Below are 13,058 nucleotides of genomic sequence, written 5' to 3' on the forward strand. Positions count from 1 at the left end.
GTAGGTTAAAGGAATGTAAAGCGTCCTCCTTCTGCTACTTCCTTTTTTGCCAAACTTCTAAACGACACGTTGCTGCCTCATTCACCACCTCCACACACCCACACCAGCGTGGCTTTATGCTTTCAAGTCTGCAAGTCTTTTAGGGAGGCAAGATAAAGTTTGAGAATTATTAACAACTACAGTCCTCTGCTCTACCAACTGAGCTATCAAAGGTGCTAGCCTAAAGAGTTGGACTGAAAACTGACAAGTGCATTTAGGACAGACTCGGATGCTCTCCTATGATTGTAGAACGAGTACATCTGGCAAAAGCCTAGCCCTAGCCCCTGAACTTAATCCTATCTCCTTCCTTTCAGACATGGCTGAAAACGGTGTCCCTGGTGGTCTAGTGGCTAGGATTCGGCGCTCTCACCGCCGCGGCCCGGGTTTGATTCCCGGTCAGGGAAGCGTGTGCTTTCTTGCACACCAAGTCCACTACAAGACTCTGGAAGCCCCCCACCCACATGCTGTGTAGGTTAAAGGAATGTAAAGCGTCCTCCTTCTGCTACTTCCTTTTTTGCCAAACTTCTAAACGACACGTTGCTGCCTCATTCACCACCTCCACACACCCACACCAGCGTGGCTTTATGCTTTCAAGTCTGCAAGTCTTTTAGGGAGGCAAGATAAAGTTTGAGAATTATTAACAACTACAGTCCTCTGCTCTACCAACTGAGCTATCAAACGTGCTAGCCTAAAGAGTTGGACTGAAAACTGACAAGTGCATTTAGGACAGACTCGGATGCTCTCCTATGATTGTAGAACGAGTACATCTGGCAAAAGCCTAGCCCTAGCCCCTGAACTTAATCCTATCTCCTTCCTTTCAGACATGGCTGAAAACGGTGTCCCTGGTGGTCTAGTGGCTAGGATTCGGCGCTCTCACCGCCGCGGCCCGGCTTTCATTCCCGGTCAGGGAAGTGTGTGCTTTCTTGCACACCAAGTCCACTACAAGACTCTGGAAGCCCCCCACCCACATGCTGTGTAGGTTAAAGGAATGTAAAGCGTCCTCCTTCTGCTACTTCCTTTTTTGCCAAACTTCTAAACGACACGTTGCTGCCTCATTCACCACCTCCACACACCCACACCAGCGTGGCTTTATGCTTTCAAGTCTGCAAGTCTTTTAGGGAGGCAAGATAAAGTTTGAGAATTATTAACAACTACAGTCCTCTGCTCTACCAACTGAGCTATCAAACGTGCTAGCCTAAAGAGTTGGACTGAAAACTGACAAGTGCATTTAGGACAGACTCGGATGCTCTCCTATGATTGTAGAACGAGTACATCTGGCAAAAGCCTAGCCCTAGCCCCTGAACTTAATCCTATCTCCTTCCTTTCAGACATGGCTGAAAACGGTGTCCCTGGTGGTCTAGTGGCTAGGATTCGGCGCTCTCACCGCCGCGGCCCGGGTTTGATTCCCGGTCAGGGAAGCGTGTGCTTTCTTGCACACCAAGTCCACTACAAGACTCTGGAAGCCCCCCACCCACATGCTGTGTAGGTTAAAGGAATGTAAAGCGTCCTCCTTCTGCTACTTCCTTTTTTGCCAAACTTCTAAACGACACGTTGCTGCCTCATTCACCACCTCCACACACCCACACCAGCGTGGCTTTATGCTTTCAAGTCTGCAAGTCTTTTAGGGAGGCAAGATAATGTTTGAGAAATTTGAATGGAACAGTGTAAATGATCCGTCACTGCCTTCAGCAGATTGCACTCTGGCATGCCAGCGCATCTGCAGGCAGGCACCTGGCCATGATATCCGGCAGTGGCGCGAGGGAAAAGAAAAGTCTTCTTCGAGCCGGATTTGAACCCGCAACCTAAGGATCACCTTATTAACAACTACAGTCCACTGCTCTACCAACTGAGCTATCAAAGGTGCTAGCCTAAAGAGTTGGACTGAAAACTGACAAGTGCATTTAGGACAGACTCGGATGCTCTCCTATGATTGTAGAACGAGTACATCTGGCAAAAGCCTAGCCCTAGCCCCTGAACTTAATCCTATCTCCTTCCTTTCAGACGTGGCTGAAAACGGTGTCCCTGGTGGTCTAGTGGCTAGGGTTCGGCGCTCTCACCGCCGCGGCCGGGGTTCGATTCCCGGTCAGGGAAGCGTGTGCTTTCTTGCACACCAAGTCCACTACAAGACTCTGGAAGCCCCCCACCCACATGCTGTGTAGGTTAAAGGAATGTAAAGCGTCCTCCTTCTGCTACTTCCTTTTTTGCCAAACTTCTAAACGACACGTTGCTGCCTCATTCACCACCTCCACACACCCACACCAGCGTGGCTTTATGCTTTCAAGTCTGCAAGTCTTTTAGGGAGGCAAGATAAAGTTTGAGAATTATTAACAACTACAGTCCTCTGCTCTACCAACTGAGCTATCAAAGGTGCTAGCCTAAAGAGTTGGACTGAAAACTGACAAGTGCATTTAGGACAGACTCGGATGCTCTCCTATGATTGTAGAACGAGTACATCTGGCAAAAGCCTAGCCCTAGCCCCTGAACTTAATCCTATCTCCTTCCTTTCAGACGAGGCTGAAAACGGTGTCCCTGGTGGTCTAGTGGCTAGGATTCGGCGCTCTCACCGCCGCGGCCCGGGTTCGATTCCCGGTCAGGGAAGCGTGTGCTTTCTTGCACACCAAGTCCACTACAAGACTCTGGAAGCCCCCCACCCACATGCTGTGTAGGTTAAAGGAATGTAAAGCGTCCTCCTTCTGCTACTTCCTTTTTTGCCAAACTTCTAAACGACACGTTGCTGCCTCATTCACCACCTCCACACACCCACACCAGCGTGGCTTTATGCTTTCAAGTCTGCAAGTCTTTTAGGGAGGCAAGATAAAGTTTGAGAATTATTAACAACTACAGTCCTCTGCTCTACCAACTGAGCTATCAAAGGTGCTAGCCTAAAGAGTTGGACTGAAAACTGACAAGTGCATTTAGGACAGACTCGGATGCTCTCCTATGATTGTAGAACGAGTACATCTGGCAAAAGCCTAGCCCTAGCCCCTGAACTTAATCCTATCTCCTTCCTTTCAGACATGGCTGAAAACGGTGTCCCTGGTGGTCTAGTGGCTAGGATTCGGCGCTCTCACCGCCGCGGCCCGGGTTTGATTCCCGGTCAGGGAAGCGTGTGCTTTCTTGCACACCAAGTCCACTACAAGACTCTGGAAGCCCCCCACCCACATGCTGTGTAGGTTAAAGGAATGTAAAGCGTCCTCCTTCTGCTACTTCCTTTTTTGCCAAACTTCTAAACGACACGTTGCTGCCTCATTCACCACCTCCACACACCCACACCAGCGTGGCTTTATGCTTTCAAGTCTGCAAGTCTTTTAGGGAGGCAAGATAAAGTTTGAGAATTATTAACAACTACAGTCCTCTGCTCTACCAACTGAGCTATCAAACGTGCTAGCCTAAAGAGTTGGACTGAAAACTGACAAGTGCATTTAGGACAGACTCGGATGCTCTCCTATGATTGTAGAACGAGTACATCTGGCAAAAGCCTAGCCCTAGCCCCTGAACTTAATCCTATCTCCTTCCTTTCAGACATGGCTGAAAACGGTGTCCCTGGTGGTCTAGTGGCTAGGATTCGGCGCTCTCACCGCCGCGGCCCGGCTTTCATTCCCGGTCAGGGAAGTGTGTGCTTTCTTGCACACCAAGTCCACTACAAGACTCTGGAAGCCCCCCACCCACATGCTGTGTAGGTTAAAGGAATGTAAAGCGTCCTCCTTCTGCTACTTCCTTTTTTGCCAAACTTCTAAACGACACGTTGCTGCCTCATTCACCACCTCCACACACCCACACCAGCGTGGCTTTATGCTTTCAAGTCTGCAAGTCTTTTAGGGAGGCAAGATAAAGTTTGAGAATTATTAACAACTACAGTCCTCTGCTCTACCAACTGAGCTATCAAACGTGCTAGCCTAAAGAGTTGGACTGAAAACTGACAAGTGCATTTAGGACAGACTCGGATGCTCTCCTATGATTGTAGAACGAGTACATCTGGCAAAAGCCTAGCCCTAGCCCCTGAACTTAATCCTATCTCCTTCCTTTCAGACATGGCTGAAAACGGTGTCCCTGGTGGTCTAGTGGCTAGGATTCGGCGCTCTCACCGCCGCGGCCCGGGTTTGATTCCCGGTCAGGGAAGCGTGTGCTTTCTTGCACACCAAGTCCACTACAAGACTCTGGAAGCCCCCCACCCACATGCTGTGTAGGTTAAAGGAATGTAAAGCGTCCTCCTTCTGCTACTTCCTTTTTTGCCAAACTTCTAAACGACACGTTGCTGCCTCATTCACCACCTCCACACACCCACACCAGCGTGGCTTTATGCTTTCAAGTCTGCAAGTCTTTTAGGGAGGCAAGATAATGTTTGAGAAATTTGAATGGAACAGTGTAAATGATCCGTCACTGCCTTCAGCAGATTGCACTCTGGCATGCCAGCGCATCTGCAGGCAGGCACCTGGCCATGATATCCGGCAGTGGCGCGAGGGAAAAGAAAAGTCTTCTTCGAGCCGGATTTGAACCCGCAACCTAAGGATCACCTTATTAACAACTACAGTCCACTGCTCTACCAACTGAGCTATCAAAGGTGCTAGCCTAAAGAGTTGGACTGAAAACTGACAAGTGCATTTAGGACAGACTCGGATGCTCTCCTATGATTGTAGAACGAGTACATCTGGCAAAAGCCTAGCCCTAGCCCCTGAACTTAATCCTATCTCCTTCCTTTCAGACGTGGCTGAAAACGGTGTCCCTGGTGGTCTAGTGGCTAGGGTTCGGCGCTCTCACCGCCGCGGCCGGGGTTCGATTCCCGGTCAGGGAAGCGTGTGCTTTCTTGCACACCAAGTCCACTACAAGACTCTGGAAGCCCCCCACCCACATGCTGTGTAGGTTAAAGGAATGTAAAGCGTCCTCCTTCTGCTACTTCCTTTTTTGCCAAACTTCTAAACGACACGTTGCTGCCTCATTCACCACCTCCACACACCCACACCAGCGTGGCTTTATGCTTTCAAGTCTGCAAGTCTTTTAGGGAGGCAAGATAAAGTTTGAGAATTATTAACAACTACAGTCCTCTGCTCTACCAACTGAGCTATCAAAGGTGCTAGCCTAAAGAGTTGGACTGAAAACTGACAAGTGCATTTAGGACAGACTCGGATGCTCTCCTATGATTGTAGAACGAGTACATCTGGCAAAAGCCTAGCCCTAGCCCCTGAACTTAATCCTATCTCCTTCCTTTCAGACGAGGCTGAAAACGGTGTCCCTGGTGGTCTAGTGGCTAGGATTCGGCGCTCTCACCGCCGCGGCCCGGGTTCGATTCCCGGTCAGGGAAGCGTGTGCTTTCTTGCACACCAAGTCCACTACAAGACTCTGGAAGCCCCCCACCCACATGCTGTGTAGGTTAAAGGAATGTAAAGCGTCCTCCTTCTGCTACTTCCTTTTTTGCCAAACTTCTAAACGACACGTTGCTGCCTCATTCACCACCTCCACACACCCACACCAGCGTGGCTTTATGCTTTCAAGTCTGCAAGTCTTTTAGGGAGGCAAGATAAAGTTTGAGAATTATTAACAACTACAGTCCTCTGCTCTACCAACTGAGCTATCAAAGGTGCTAGCCTAAAGAGTTGGACTGAAAACTGACAAGTGCATTTAGGACAGACTCGGATGCTCTCCTATGATTGTAGAACGAGTACATCTGGCAAAAGCCTAGCCCTAGCCCCTGAACTTAATCCTATCTCCTTCCTTTCAGACGTGGCTGAAAACGGTGTCCCTGGTGGTCTAGTGGCTAGGATTCGGCGCTCTCACCGCCGCGGCCCGGGTTCGATTCCCGGTCAGGGAAGCGTGTGCTTTCTTGCACACCAAGTCCACTACAAGACTCTGGAAGCCCCCCACCCACATGCTGTGTAGGTTAAAGGAATGTAAAGCGTCCTCCTTCTGCTACTTCCTTTTTTGCCAAACTTCTAAACGACACGTTGCTGCCTCATTCACCACCTCCACACACCCACACCAGCGTGGCTTTATGCTTTCAAGTCTGCAAGTCTTTTAGGGAGGCAAGATAAAGTTTGAGAAATTTGAATGGAACAGTGTAAATTATCCGTCACTGCCTTCAGCATATTGCACTCTGGCATGCCAGCACATCTGCAGGCAGGCACCTGGCCATGATATCCGGCAGTGGCGCGAGGGAAAAGAAAAGTCTTCTTCGAGCCGGATTTGAACCCGCAACCTAAGGATCGCCTTATTAACAACTACAGTCCTCTGCTCTACCAACTGAGCTATCAAAGGTGCTAGCCTAAAGAGTTGGACTGAAAACTGACAAGTGCATTTAGGACAGACTCGGATGCTCTCCTATGATTGTAGAACGAGTACATCTGGCAAAAGCCTAGCCCTAGCCCCTGAACTTAATCCTATCTCCTTCCTTTCAGACATGGCTGAAAACGGTGTCCCTGGTGGTCTAGTGGCTAGGATTCGGCGCTCTCACCGCCGCGGCCCGGGTTTGATTCCCGGTCAGGGAAGCGTGTGCTTTCTTGCACACCAAGTCCACTACAAGACTCTGGAAGCCCCCCACCCACATGCTGTGTAGGTTAAAGGAATGTAAAGCGTCCTCCTTCTGCTACTTCCTTTTTTGCCAAACTTCTAAACGACACGTTGCTGCCTCATTCACCACCTCCACACACCCACACCAGCGTGGCTTTATGCTTTCAAGTCTGCAAGTCTTTTAGGGAGGCAAGATAAAGTTTGAGAATTATTAACAACTACAGTCCTCTGCTCTACCAACTGAGCTATCAAACGTGCTAGCCTAAAGAGTTGGACTGAAAACTGACAAGTGCATTTAGGACAGACTCGGATGCTCTCCTATGATTGTAGAACGAGTACATCTGGCAAAAGCCTAGCCCTAGCCCCTGAACTTAATCCTATCTCCTTCCTTTCAGACATGGCTGAAAACGGTGTCCCTGGTGGTCTAGTGGCTAGGATTCGGCGCTCTCACCGCCGCGGCCCGGGTTTGATTCCCGGTCAGGGAAGCGTGTGCTTTCTTGCACACCAAGTCCACTACAAGACTCTGGAAGCCCCCCACCCACATGCTGTGTAGGTTAAAGGAATGTAAAGCGTCCTCCTTCTGCTACTTCCTTTTTTGCCAAACTTCTAAACGACACGTTGCTGCCTCATTCACCACCTCCACACACCCACACCAGCGTGGCTTTATGCTTTCAAGTCTGCAAGTCTTTTAGGGAGGCAAGATAATGTTTGAGAAATTTGAATGGAACAGTGTAAATGATCCGTCACTGCCTTCAGCAGATTGCACTCTGGCATGCCAGCGCATCTGCAGGCAGGCACCTGGCCATGATATCCGGCAGTGGCGCGAGGGAAAAGAAAAGTCTTCTTTGAGCCGGATTTGAACCCACTACCTAAGGATCGCCTTATTAACAACTACAGTCCTCTGCTCTACCAACTGAGCTTTCAAAGGTGCTAGCCTAAATAGTTGGACTGAAAACTGACAAGTGCATTTAGGACAGACTCGGATGCTCTCCTATGATTGTAGAACGAGTACATCTGGCAAAAGCCTAGCCCTAGCCCCTGAACTTAATCCTATCTCCTTCCTTTCAGACATGGCTGAAAATGGTGTCCCTGGTGGTCTAGTGGCTAGGATTCGGCGCTCTCACCGCCGCGGCCCGGGTTTGATTCCCGGTCAGGGAAGCGTGTGCTTTCTTGCACACCAAGTCCACTACAAGACTCTGGAAGCCCCCCACCCACATGCTGTGTAGGTTAAAGGAATGTAAAGCGTCCTCCTTCTGCTACTTCCTTTTTTGCCAAACTTCTAAACGACACGTTGCTGCCTCATTCACCACCTCCACACACCCACACCAGCGTGGCTTTATGCTTTCAAGTCTGCAAGTCTTTTAGGGAGGCAAGATAAAGTTTGAGAATTATTAACAACTACAGTCCTCTGCTCTACCAACTGAGCTATCAAAGGTGCTAGCCTAAAGAGTTGGACTGAAAACTGACAAGTGCATTTAGGACAGACTCGGATGCTCTCCTATGATTGTAGAACGAGTACATCTTGCAAAAGCCTAGCCCTAGCCCCTGAACTTAATCCTATCTCCTTCCTTTCAGACATGGCTGAAAATGGTGTCCCTGGTGGTCTAGTGGCTAGGATTCGGCGCTCTCACCGCCGCGGCCCGGGTTTGATTCCCGGTCAGGGAAGCGTGTGCTTTCTTGCACACCAAGTCCACTACAAGACTCTGGAAGCCCCCCACCCACATGCTGTGTAGGTTAAAGGAATGTAAAGCGTCCTCCTTCTGCTACTTCCTTTTTTGCCAAACTTCTAAACGACACGTTGCTGCCTCATTCACCACCTCCACACACCCACACCAGCGTGGCTTTATGCTTTCAAGTCTGCAAGTCTTTTAGGGAGGCAAGATAAAGTTTGAGAATTATTAACAACTACAGTCCTCTGCTCTACCAACTGAGCTATCAAAGGTGCTAGCCTAAAGAGTTGGACTGAAAACTGACAAGTGCATTTAGGACAGACTCGGATGCTCTCCTATGATTGTAGAACGAGTACATCTGGCAAAAGCCTAGCCCTAGCCCCTGAACTTAATCCTATCTCCTTCCTTTCAGACATGGCTGAAAGCGGTGTCCCTGGTGGTCTAGTGGCTAGGATTCGGCGCTCTCACCGCCGCGGCCCGGGTTTGATTCCCGGTCAGGGAAGCGTGGGCTTTCTTGCACACCAAGTCCACTACAAGACTCTGGAAGCCCCCCACCCACATGCTGTGTAGGTTAAAGGAATGTAAAGCGTCCTCCTTCTGCTACTTCCTTTTTTGCCAAACTTCTAAACGACACGTTGCTGCCTCATTCACCACCTCCACACACCCACACCAGCGTGGCTTTATGCTTTCAAGTCTGCAAGTCTTTTAGGGAGGCAAGATAAAGTTTGAGAAATTTGAATGGAACAGTGTAAATTATCCGTCACTGCCTTCAGCATATTGCACTCTGGCATGCCAGCACATCTGCAGGCAGGCACCTGGCCATGATATCCGGCAGTGGCGCGAGGGAAAAGAAAAGTCTTCTTCAAGCCGGATTTGAACCCGCGACCTAAGGATCGCCTTATTAACAACTACAGTCCTCTGCTCTACCAACTGAGCTATCAAAGGTGCTAGCCTAAAGAGTTGGACTGAAAACTGACAAGTGCATTTAGGACAGACTCGGATGCTCTCCTATGATTGTAGAACGAGTACATCTGGCAAAAGCCTAGCCCTAGCCCCTGATCTTAATCCTATCTCCTTCCTTTCAGACATGGCTGAAAACGGTGTCCCTGGTGGTCTAGTGGCTAGGATTCGGCGCTCTCACCGCCGCGGCCCGGGTTTGATTCCCGGTCAGGGAAGCGTGTGCTTTCTTGCACACCAAGTCCACTACAAGACTCTGGAAGCCCCCCACCCACATGCTGTGTAGGTTAAAGGAATGTAAAGCGTCCTCCTTCTGCTACTTCCTTTTTTGCCAAACTTCTAAACGACACGTTGCTGCCTCATTCACCACCTCCACACACCCACACCAGCGTGGCTTTATGCTTTCAAGTCTGCAAGTCTTTTAGGGAGGCAAGATAAAGTTTGAGAAATTTGAATGGAACAGTGTAAATTATCCGTCACTGCCTTCAGCATATTGCACTCTGGCATGCCAGCACATCTGCAGGCAGGCACCTGGCCATGATATCCGGCAGTGGCGCGAGGGAAAAGAAAAGTCTTCTTCGAGCCGGATTTGAACCCGCGACCTAAGGATCGCCTTATTAACAACTACAGTCCTCTGCTCTACCAACTGAGCTATCAAAGGTGCTAGCCTAAAGAGTTGGACTGAAAACTGACAAGTGCATTTAGGACAGACTCGGATGCTCTCCTATGATTGTAGAACGAGTACATCTGGCAAAAGCCTAGCCCTAGCCCCTGAACTTAATCCTATCTCCTTCCTTTCAGACGTGGCTGAAAACGGTGTCCCTGGTGGTCTAGTGGCTAGGATTCGGCGCTCTCACCGCCGCGGCCCGGGTTTGATTCCCGGTCAGGGAAGCGTGTGCTTTCTTGCACACCAAGTCCACTACAAGACTCTGGAAGCCCCCCACCCACATGCTGTGTAGGTTAAAGGAATGTAAAGCGTCCTCCTTCTGCTACTTCCTTTTTTGCCAAACTTCTAAACGACACGTTGCTGCCTCATTCACCACCTCCACACACCCACACCAGCGTGGCTTTATGCTTTCAAGTCTGCAAGTCTTTTAGGGAGGCAAGATAAAGTTTGAGAAATTTGAATGGAACAGTGTAAATTATCCGTCACTGCCTTCAGCATATTGCACTCTGGCATGCCAGCACATCTGCAGGCAGGCACCTGGCCATGATATCCGGCAGTGGCGCGAGGGAAAAGAAAAGTCTTCTTCGAGCCGGATTTGAACCCGCGACCTAAGGGTCGCCTTATTAACAACTACAGTCCTCTGCTCTACCAACTGAGCTATCAAAGGTGCTAGCCTAAAGAGTTGGACTGAAAACTGACAAGTGCATTTAGGACAGACTCGGATGCTCTCCTATGATTGTAGAACGAGTACATCTGGCAAAAGCCTAGCCCTAGCCCCTGAACTTAATCCTATCTCCTTCCTTTCAGACGTGGCTGAAAACGGTGTCCCTGGTGGTCTAGTGGCTAGGATTCGGCGCTCTCACCGCCGCGGCCCGGGATCGATTCCCGGTCAGGGAAGCGTGTGCTTTCTTGCACACCAAGTCCACTACAAGACTCTGGAAGCCCCCCACGCACATGCTGTGTAGGTTGAAGGAATGTAAAGCGTCCTCCTTCTGCTACTTCCTTTTTTGCCAAACTTCTAAACGACACGTTGCTGCCTCATTCACCACCTCCACACACCCACACCAGCGTGGCTTTATGCTTTCAAGTCTGCAAGTCTTTTAGGGAGGCAAGATAATGTTTGAGAAATTTGAATGGAACAGTGTAAATGATCCGTCACTGCCTTCAGCAGATTGCACTCTGGCATGCCAGCGCATCTGCAGGCAGGCACCTGGCCATGATATCCGGCAGTGGCGCGAGGGAAAAGAAAAGACTTCTTCGAGCCGGATTTGAACCCGCGACCTAAGGATCGCCTTATTAACAACTCCAGTTCTCTGCTCTACCAACTGAACTATCAAAGGTGCTAGCCTAAAGAGTTGGACTGAAAACTGACAAGTGCATTTAGGACAGACTCGGATGCTCTCCTATGATTGTAGAACGAGTACATCTGGCAAAAGCCTAGCCCTAGCCCCTGAACTTAATCCTATCTCCTTCCTTTCAGACATGGCTGAAAACGGTGTCCCTGGTGGTCTAGTGGCTAGGATTCGGCGCTCTCACCGCCGCGGGCCCGGGTTTGAATCCCGGTTAGGGAAGCGTGTGCTTTCTTGCACACCAAGTCCACTACAAGACTCTGGAAGCCCCCCACCCACATGCTGTGTAGGTTAAAGGAATGTAAAGCGTCCTCCTTCTGCTACTTCCTTTTTTGCCAAACTTCTAAACGACACGTTGCTGCCTCATTCACCACCTCCACACACCCACACCAGCGTGGCTTTATGCTTTCAAGTCTGCAAGTCTTTTAGGGAGGCAAGATAATGTTTGAGAAATTTGAATGGAACAGTGTAAATGATCCGTCACTGCCTTCAGCAGATTGCACTCTGGCATGCCAGCGCATCTGCAGGCAGGCACCTGGCCATGATATCCGGCAGTGGCGCGAGGGAAAAGAAAAGTCTTCTTCGAGCCGGATTTGAACCCGCAACCTAAGGATCACCTTATTAACAACTACAGTCCACTGCTCTACCAACTGAGCTATCAAAGGTGCTAGCCTAAAGAGTTGGACTGAAAACTGACAAGTGCATTTAGGACAGACTCGGATGCTCTCCTATGATTGTAGAACGAGTACATCTGGCAAAAGCCTAGCCCTAGCCCCTGAACTTAATCCTATCTCCTTCCTTTCAGACGTGGCTGAAAACGGTGTCCCTGGTGGTCTAGTGGCTAGGATTCGGCGCTCTCACCGCCGCGGCCCGGGTTTGATTCCCGGTCAGGGAAGCGTGTGCTTTCTTGCACACCAAGTCCACTACAAGACTCTGGAAGCCCCCCACCCACATGCTGTGTAGGTTAAAGGAATGTAAAGCGTCCTCCTTCTGCTACTTCCTTTTTTGCCAAACTTCTAAACGACACGTTGCTGCCTCATTCACCACCTCCACACACCCACACCAGCGTGGCTTTATGCTTTCAAGTCTGCAAGTCTTTTAGGGAGGCAAGATAAAGTTTGAGAATTATTAACAACTACAGTCCTCTGCTCTACCAACTGAGCTATCAAAGGTGCTAGCCTAAAGAGTTGGACTGAAAACTGACAAGTGCATTTAGGACAGACTCGGATGCTCTCCTATGATTGTAGAACGAGTACATCTGGCAAAAGCCTAGCCCTAGCCCCTGAACTTAATCCTATCTCCTTCCTTTCAGACATGGCTGAAAACGGTGTCCCTGGTGGTCTAGTGGCTAGGATTCGGCGCTCTCACCGCCGCGGCCTGGGTTTGATTCCCGGTCAGGGAAGCGTGTGCTTTCTTGCACACCAAGTCCACTACAAGACTCTGGAAGCCCCCCACCCACATGCTGTGTAGGTTAAAGGAATGTAAAGCGTCCTCCTTCTGCTACTTCCTTTTTTGCCAAACTTCTAAACGACACGTTGCTGCCTCATTCACCACCTCCACACACCCACACCAGCGTGGCTTTATGCTTTCAAGTCTGCAAGTCTTTTAGGGAGGCAAGATAATGTTTGAGAAATTTGAATGGAACAGTGTAAATTATCCGTCACTGCCTTCAGCATATTGCACTCTGGCATGCCAGCGCATCTGCAGGCAGGCACCTGGCCATGATATCCGGCAGTGGCGCGAGGGAAAAGAAAAGTCTTCTTCGAGCCGGATTTGAACCCGCGACCTAAGGATCGCCTTATTAACAACTACAGTCCTCCGCTCTACCAACTGAGCTATCAAAGGTGCTAGCCTAAAGAGTTGGACTGAAAACTG

General features: G+C 49.7%; 3 non-coding genes across 3 annotated transcripts; all 3 read left to right on the forward strand.

Moving 5' to 3' along the window:
• The first annotated feature begins 2,565 nt into the window (after positions 1 to 2,565).
• On the forward strand, positions 2,566 to 2,637 carry trnae-cuc (transfer RNA glutamic acid (anticodon CUC)). The gene has a single exon. It is a non-coding gene; the product is annotated as a tRNA-Glu (tRNA).
• A 2,629-nt stretch (positions 2,638 to 5,266) lies between these two features.
• Positions 5,267 to 5,338, forward strand: trnae-cuc (transfer RNA glutamic acid (anticodon CUC)). Its single transcript has one exon. It is a non-coding gene; the product is annotated as a tRNA-Glu (tRNA).
• A 435-nt stretch (positions 5,339 to 5,773) lies between these two features.
• trnae-cuc (transfer RNA glutamic acid (anticodon CUC)) lies at positions 5,774 to 5,845 on the forward strand. The gene has a single exon. It is a non-coding gene; the product is annotated as a tRNA-Glu (tRNA).
• Positions 5,846 to 13,058: the final 7,213 nt, after the last annotated feature.

This window comes from Hoplias malabaricus, chromosome 8, assembly GCF_029633855.1.
Source record: "Hoplias malabaricus isolate fHopMal1 chromosome 8, fHopMal1.hap1, whole genome shotgun sequence".
In the NCBI taxonomy this organism is placed as follows: Eukaryota; Metazoa; Chordata; class Actinopteri; order Characiformes; family Erythrinidae; genus Hoplias; species Hoplias malabaricus.